Source organism: Otolemur garnettii, unplaced genomic scaffold (genome assembly GCF_000181295.1).
Source record: "Otolemur garnettii isolate 467f Iridium unplaced genomic scaffold, OtoGar3 scaffold00091, whole genome shotgun sequence".
NCBI lineage: Eukaryota > Metazoa > Chordata > Mammalia > Primates > Galagidae > Otolemur > Otolemur garnettii.
This window is the reverse complement of record NW_003852486.1, coordinates 4,285,719-4,294,246: the sequence shown is the minus strand read 5'-3', so window position 1 is coordinate 4,294,246 and position 8,528 is coordinate 4,285,719. Positions and strand designations below refer to the sequence as shown.

The window sequence follows — 8,528 nt, the reverse complement described above, 5'->3', positions numbered from 1 at the left end:
AAAAAAAAAAAAAAAAGAGATAATAATTAATCCACAGATTGACACTAAGACAACTGCGATGGGAGCTATTATCATAAACAAATTCTGATAGAGAGGCACATATGTAATGAGAACAAAAAGAGAAATAAGAAATATCTTTTTGGCTGGGCGGAGTGACTGACACCTGTAATCCTAGCACTCTGGGAGGCTAAGGAAATATTGCTTGAGCCCAGGAGTCTGAGGTTGCTGTGAGTTAGGCTGACACCATTGTACTCTTACCAGGGTGACAGTGAGACTGTCACAAACAAACAAACAAGCAAACAGACAAATGAAAGAAATAGCTTTCTGTATTTTGGGACCCTGATGAACCCTTGACAACCTTATCCTCTTCAAAGAGAAAAAGGAGATAGAATGGCCTCTAGTAATTTAGAGCTGAGGTTGGCAAACTATAGCCTATGGGCCAAATCTGTCCTCCTGCTATCTGTTTTTTTGTTTTTTGTTTTTTGTTTTGAGATAGGGTTTTGTTCTGTCACCTAGGCTGGAGTGTAGCAGCTCAACTGTAGCTCATTGTAACCTCTTAATTCTAGACTTAGTGACACTTCTGTCTCAGCTGGGATGACAGTCATGTGCCACTATGCTTGGTTAATTTTTTTTTTTTTTTTTTTTTGCAGTTTTTGGCTAGGGCTGAGTTTGAACCCACCATCCTCAGTATATGGGGCTGGCACCCTACTTTTTGAGCCACAGGCGCCACCCTATACTTGGCTAATTTTTTTTAGAGACAGGGTCTTTTTCTTTTTCTTTTCTTTCTTTCTTTTTTTTTAGACAGTCTGACTTTGTTACCCTTAATAGAGTGCAGTGGTGTCAAAGCTCATAGCAACCTCAGACAGACTCCTAGACTCAAGTGATTCTCTTGTCTCAGTGTCCCAAGTAGCTGGGACTACAGGCACCTACTGCAACGCTCAGCTATTATTTAGAGATGAGGTCTGGCTCTGGCTCACGCTGGTCTTGAACCTATGAGCTCAGGTAATCCACTTGCCTCGGCCTCCCAAGTATCTTTTTTCATTATTAGTTTTATTTTTAAGGGATGAGGGAGAAAGAAAGAAAGAGAGGGAGGAAGAGAAGAAAGGAAGGAAGGAAGGGAGGGAGGAAGGGAGGGAGGAAGGAAAAGACGAGACAGGATCTTGCTGTGTTACTCAGACTGGTCTTGAACTCCTGGCCTCAAGTGAGATTACAGGCTTGAACCACTGCCCTTGGCCCTGTCATGTTTTTGGTTTTTTTTTTTTCTCTAGAGACAGAGTCTTATTTTGTTGCCCTTGGTAGAGTGCTGTGGCGTCACAGCTCACAGCAACCTCCAACTCCTGGGCTTAGGTGATTCTCATGCCTCAGCCTCCTGAGTAGCTGAGACTACAGGTACCCTCCACAATGCCTGGCTAGTTTTTTGTTGCAGTTTGGCAGGGGCTGGGTTTGAACCTGCCACCCTCGGTATATGGGGCCAGCACCCTACCCAATGTGGCCACAGGTGCCACCCTTTTTGTGTAATGGTTGAAAAAAAAAAGAATACTTTGAAACCCAAAAACATTATATGAAATTCAAATTTCAGTGCCTATAAATACAGTTTTTGGGGGAACACAGACATCCTTATTCATTTACATATTTGTCTATGGCTGTTTTTACATTAGGACAGCAAAATTGGTGGCTGCAACAGAGACTGTATGGCCCAGAAAGTCTAAAATATTTATTATGTAGGTCTTCACAAAAAAGTTTGCAGACTTGATCTGTCCAGAAACTAGGTCTCAAAAATCTCAGGGAGAAGGAGAAAAGATATTAAAGAGGGTCATTAAGGTGTACTGTGCAGGAGCTAGGCCCTTTGCAGCCAGTCTGGGGGAGGAGACTTTGAGACCCACCATGCCCATCTCCTAAATGTCATCTGCAGCTTACAGGAGGAGAGTGATCCTCACAACCATTTTTTTTTTTTTTTAGACATAGAGTCTTACTTTATCACCCTCGGTAGAGTGCTGTGGCGTCACAGCTCATGGCAACGTCCAGCTCTTGGGCTTAGGTGATTCTCTTGCCTCAGCCTCCCGAGTAGCTGGGACTACAGGTGCTCACAACCATTTCTTAAAATAGGCATCATTGTCTTTACATGTAAAGAAACAGGCAGGACAGAGACCTTAAGTAATTTGCTAGAGGTCACAGGATAACAGAAGGTAGAGAGAAGCTTCAAAGTGACCTGTCACACTATGGAGCCTGAGCTCTTCTCTGATATCAGAAAGTAAGCTCCCAAAGACAGCAAGAGGCTCACTTTGCGGGAAATCTGACAACACTGTTTTTCAGCCCTCCTTATCCCCACCTCCCTGACCCTAGCCAAAGAAATGAAGCAGCTTCCTTGGGCGCGCCGGTGGCTCAAGGAGTAGGGCGCCGGCCCCATAAATGGGGGGTGGGGTGGCAGGTTCAAACCCAGCCCTGGACAAAAACTGCAAAAAATAAAAATAAAAAATGGGGCAGTGCCTGTGGTTCAAAAGGGTAGGGCACTGGCCCCATATGCTGGAAGGTGGTGGGTTCAAACCCAACTCCTGCCAAAAAAATAAATAAAATAAAAATGAAGCAGCTTCCAAAAAAAAAAAAAAAATTACACGGGGCTTCCAAAGAAGTTAGATTTGTCCTTTCTATTCCCTTTATTACCTTAGAAGTCTGAATGAGGGGGCGGGGCCAGCAAATACTGGGGCAGGGACTGCTGATAGCTATGCTCTGGGACTGGGTACTGACCAGCTCCTGGGCAGCCTGGGAGGCTTCCTGAGTTTTGCTGTGGGGCCCTAAATCTACCCAGGTGGGCAATAACGGAATTGACACAAAAGAACCAGGTAAGAAAGACTGAAGGGGGAAGGGCCAGATGACAGTCTGCTGGCTTCCCCTTCCTATCTCCTGACACTGGAGAACAAGGTCACAGGAATCCCTTTGATGGTTCAAAATTTAACCTACTCCTTCTCCCATGGAAAGTAAACCATTAATCCAGTGCCATGCAAAGAAGGCTAATGCAAGTGCTGTCAGTCTCAGACAAAGAAGGCTCCAATAAGCACAGCCCCTCCTCATCTCTGCTCCCTGGACACCCCATTCTGCGCAGGAGCACCCACATCTCTAATACTGCCCTGCTTATCATCAGACAGACTTGCTGAGCACTGGCACCCTGAAACTCACTCTCTTTCCCTGACTTCCCTGTCAACTGCCAGAGAGCAGTACCACAATTCCAAAAAAGGAAAGGGAAGATAAAGGATAAAGGACTCATTATTAGGCAAACATTACTTTAGCACCTACTAAGTGACAGAAACAGTACACTCCTTCTGAGGTGGTACTGTCTCCTAGTGGGATGGGGATCAGGATGGGCAGAAGCCCTCAGCTTTCCCATTAGCTTCTGGGCTGACTCCTGAGAGGCATCCACCTCCCTCCAGGGACCACAGGCAGAGGTACCAATTTTATGGACAGTACTTAGTTCTGGAAGTTCTGGGAAGCCTATCAAGCATCCTCAGAACCCTAATCTAGCCATAACTCTCTCTGCTCTGCAGCCATGGGCCCCTTCTACACCTAGACTAGCTCTGCAGTCCCCACCTCCTGGGTGTACTGGGCTCCACAGTCAGTTAGGGATTTTGCTGCTTTGTTCTTCCACCTGCAATCACCTTTTTTTTTTTTTTAATTAGTTGGCACACTGAATTTAGCGATCCTGCCCATTTCCTCTTCATTGGGATTATAACTGTATGCTTATTCTACCAGGGACTGGAGGCCCAGACTAGCCCACCATCTGGGGGACAGAGAACAAAAGGTGCATGACAACCAGTCCTCTTCTTCCTCCAGCCAGTGTCTTGGCATGAGTTCTGGGTGTTATGCCAGAGGGTGGGGCAAGAGAGGGGCTGAGGTTCAAAGGGACACACCTAAGAAGACTTTGGCCACTATGGCCCAGGGAATTAACCCATTGGATCCCAGGGAATAGCTAAAAGTAGTTGGGGGGAGCAGGGAACCCCTAATCTGATGGATGGGGTAATCCAGACTCTGAAAGTCCGTGGCTCTCAGGTATGAATTGGTACCCCTTTAAATCTCATAATTAATCCTTTGGAATAAAAGAAACAATGTTAGGCATAAGAGAAAGGGGATCTTGGGTGAATTAGGATGTCAAGATTTTCTTTTTCTTTTTCTTTTTCTTTTTTTTTTTTTGAGACAGAGCCTCAAGCGATAGCCCTGGGTAGAGTGCCATGACATCACAGCTCACAGCAACCTCAAACTCCTGGGCTTAAGCGATTCTCTTGCCTTAGCCTCCCAAGTAGCTGAGACTACAGGTGCCCAACACAATGCCTGGCTATTTTTTGGTTGTAGTTGTCATTGTTGTTTGGCAAGCCTGGGCCAGAGTTGAACCTGCCAGCTCTGGTGTATGTGGCTGACGCCTTAGCTGCTTGAGCTACAGGTACCACCTTTCTTTTCTTTCTTTCTTTCTTTTTTTTTTTTTTTAAGTAAAATTGTGTCATCTGGACTAGAGTACCTCAAAAATTTATAGACATGGGTGGCGCCTATAGCTAAGTGGGCAGGGTGCCAGCCACATGCACCAGAGCTGCAAACCCACCCGAGGCCTGCTAAAACAAAACAAAACAAAAATAGCTGGCGTCGTGACAGGCGCCTGTAGTCCCAGCTACCTGGGAGCTACTTGGGAGGCTAAGGCAGGAGAATCACTTGAGCCCAAGAGTTTGAGGTTGATGTGAGCTGTGATGATACAGCAGTCTACTAAGGGTGTCTACTAAGGGTGACAAAGTGAGACTCTGTCTCAATAAAAAAATAAATAAATAGGCGGTGCCTGTGGCTCAGTGAGTAGGGCACCAGCCCCATATACCGAGGGTGGTGGGTTCGAACCTGGACCCAGCCAAACTGCAACAAAAAAATAGCCGGGCGTTGTGGCAGGTGCCTGTAGTCCCAGCTACTAAGGAGGCTGAGGCATGAGAATCGCCTAAGCCCAAGAGCTGGAGGTTGCTGTGCACTATGAAGCCACAGTGAGACTCTGTCTCAAATAAATAAATAAAATCTATAGCCAGACCTAGCTGAAATACTTGGCTTTAGGATTAGGCCCTCTTTTTTTTTTCCCCAGACAGAGTCTCCCTCTGTTGCCTAGGCTAAAGTGCTGTGGCCTCAGCTTAGCTCATAGCAACCTCAAAATCTTGGGCTCAAGCAATCCTCTTGCCTCGGCCTCCCAAGTAGCTGGGATTACAGGTGTCCACCACCATGCCCAGCTATTTCCATTCTTAGTAGAGATGGGGTCTGGCTCTTGCTCAGGCTGGTCTTAAACTCCTGAGCTCAAGCAATCCACCCGCCTCAGCCTCCCAGAGTATTGGGATCACAGGCATGAACCACTGCACTCCACTGATGTCAAGGCTTTAAGACCCCCAGAATCATCCTTGGTGACTATATATCCTGAGGAAGAAAAAGAGACCAAAAGACAACACAAGGGACTTTGATGTCAGATGAACTTGAGTCTGAACCTCAGTCCTACAATTTATCTCTTAAGTGGCATGCATTAGTATTCTAGTTTTCTAAACTTTATCTTTAATATAAGGATTGTAGTATGTCAGCACCATAGGATTGTGGGGTTAAGAAAGAATACATAAAAATCATTGGCCACACAAGTTGTGTTAATTAACTGTTGGTCATTATTGTGACCAATATACACTTGCCTGTGTGTGTACACACACAGCTGGTTGGAAGAAACTCTGAATTGTTCTGCTACTTCCTGTGGTGCTGAGGGGTGCCTAGAGATCTCTACTTCCAGGGAATCACCATTCACGGGGTAAGGACCTAGGAAAGGGAAGAGGGAAACTCACCAGCCCTGGGAAATATCCCAAATATAGGTGACCTGTTCCTACCTTCAGCTGGCGACTTCAGTGCAGGAAAACGTCCTGCTTCAGGTGGTCCCTGTAAAAGTCCAGTCCAGCACCTCCTTGGGGGCTTCTCTTCTGGTCCTTTCAAGGGAATTGCTCATGGTCCCGAAGATTGTGCAGGGAACAAGGGGGACCCATTCCAGTCCAGACCAGCTGCCTCTTCAACTCCTATAGCCCTTCCTTCCCCGCCCTACTTCAAACACCCTAGACAGTGCTGTGCCCAGGCCTTTAACCCCTTCAGTGCCGCTACTAATCCTGAGGACTCCTGGGTCCCTCTTTCCTCAGCATTCCCTGAACAAAGGGTGGCCCCAGATTCAGGCTCGTATGGAAACAGGTGCGAGAAGCCAAGCTGGAGTCACCCTGAAAGGAAAGTTTGTAGAAACCTGCCATCTCAGGGAACTTCCATTCTCCCTCCAAACAGGACATGAAGAAGCTGAGGAGTGGAGAAAGAGGACATATTGGGAAAGAGCCCACAGCTGGAAACCTAGTTAACAGCAAGGTCCTCATGGGGTCAGCAAGGTCCTTTGCTCTTTCTCAAATTTGGCTTCAGAACTGCTGTCGGTTCCTTTAAGAGGCAGGTTACAGCCCGGCAGAGGAAGAAAGATTATATTTTTTTGTAATCAAAAGGGAGGAGCTACAGGGGCAGCTGCATCTGAGGAGGGCCTTCTCTAGCCAACAGGAGGAAGGTGACCAAGCAACATAGCACATACAGGCCTCATGGCTTGTTGTGGATACCAGGCAGCAAGGTATTTGACCAGGCCCCCTCCTTCCTTGATAAGAACTTTTCAGGGGGGCTGACTCATGCTCACTGCTTCCACTGGGACAAAGAACAGCTTGACTAGATATTGGACTTCCTGAGGTAATGGGGAGCCCTCTGCTTCCCCTAAAGTCCAGCAGAAAGGGCTTGTTGGCATTGGAAGATGGTACTGTGTTTCCCCCCAAATAAGACACTGTCTTATATTTATTTTTTCTCAAGAAGAAAAACTAGGGCTTATTTTCAGGGGATGTCTTATTTTTATTAAGTACAATACAACAATCTACATTTATTCAAATACAGTTAAGTCATCTTCTTCTGGAACCTGACAGGGAGAGCCAACCTTGTTGGAGGGGCTGGTGCTAGTGATGCGCGAACTCCTTTCCCCTAGCCGTTGGCATGTGCACAATAGGATGCCTGCAACCTCTGTTACCACATGTGCACCCGCGCAAGTGCAAACAGCTCAGAGAAAGGAGCTGTGGCAGATGAAAGGTATTCCAGTCTTCCTTACCGCTCCGTGCTGAAATGCATGGCGTGGCTATGCAGCGTATCTGGTCTTATTATCGGGGTAGGTCTTATATTTAACAAATGCATAGAAATCCTGCTAGGGCTTATTTTTTGGGTAGGTCTTATTTTTGGGGAAACACTTGCTAGTTATAGGGCCATGGAGGAGTTACTGATTAGCCTCATCCCCACACCTGTAAAATTGGGGTGTTAAGTGAGATTTGGGCATATGGTAGAACATAGGTACTGGGCCCACATGAGTTAATAAACTTGCCAGCTGCCACTCGCTGGGTAACTTTGAGTAAGCCACATCACCCCCAATGAAAGGATTAAATGGGATGAGCTATGGTCTATTCTTGCTCTAAAATTTGTTCTCTGGGTGAGAGGAGGAGACAGCTGCTGCCAGGTATACAACTGTGTCCCCTTCCCTACCTGGCTGGGTCCCAAACCACATGATGAGGAAGTGACAGTGGCTATTTCTTGCTTCATAAGAACACAGTGGAGACACAAGGGTGCCGGCCACATACACCTAGGGTGGCAGGTTCGGACCCGGCACAGGTCTAGTAAGCAACAAAGACAACTGCAACCAGAAAAAAAAAAAAAAAAAAGAACACAGTGGAGATGCCTGCCCCATCTTACTGTGAGGAGTCCTCAGAATTCCTCTAATGAGGCAATCTCGGGATTGTTGGGATTCAGAATGTGCTCCTGGAAGGGAGTGATATACCTGAGGTCATGCGGGCAGTGAGGCTGTGCTGGGCTGGGCAGCACTCCGCCTCTGTCGTCACTAATTCTCCCACCGGAGCTGCTCGCTCAAGGAATGTAGATTCGACAGCTGCCTAGCCTTTTGCTGGATCACTCCATGACTTCCAGCTTTGTGGAAATTCTTATACCCACTTTCCATTTACTTCCTTCAAAAAGAGTGTCAAAACCCAGGATGGGAAGGGGATGAAAATCGAGGCAGCCATCTCCTTCTGGTACCAGGGCTGGGTGTGTGAGTGAGCAGATGCCAGTTGAATGTCTGGATGACCAGGGAGGCTAGAGGGATGGTCCTCAGGGGACAGGGCAAACTGGAACATGTTGGCGGCCAGCTTACTGTCTGTATAGCTTTTTAGGATAGAGCTGTGGTTTGGGTGTCCACCCTGCAGGAAGGATGAGGAGTCAGTGATCACTTTCTCTCACCCCTCATAGTTCTACACAATCCCAAAATCGGGTCCACACCTCCCTCTTTCAATTAGAGTGGAGAAGTGCAGTCTGCCACTCCCCTTCCTGTTAAATTTTCTCAAGTTAAGAGGGCTCAATCCTAGGCAGTGGCCAATGGCTCACACCTGTAATCCCAGCACTCTAGGAGGCCAAGGCGAGTGGATTGCTTTTTTTTTTTTTTT

The 8,528-nt window shown here is 46.9% G+C and overlaps 1 protein-coding gene across 2 annotated transcripts in view; it reads right to left on the bottom strand.

Moving 5' to 3' along the window:
• ARHGEF2 (Rho/Rac guanine nucleotide exchange factor 2) overlaps nucleotides 1–6,077 on the bottom strand; it is a 68,377-nt gene extending 62,300 nt beyond the window's left edge. For both annotated transcript variants that reach the window (XM_012808629.2, XM_012808632.2), the window contains exon 1: nucleotides 5,874–6,077. The gene's annotated coding sequence lies outside the window, so the exon portion shown is untranslated. The remainder of the gene's footprint in view (nucleotides 1–5,873) is intronic.
• Nucleotides 6,078–8,528: the final 2,451 nt, after the last annotated feature.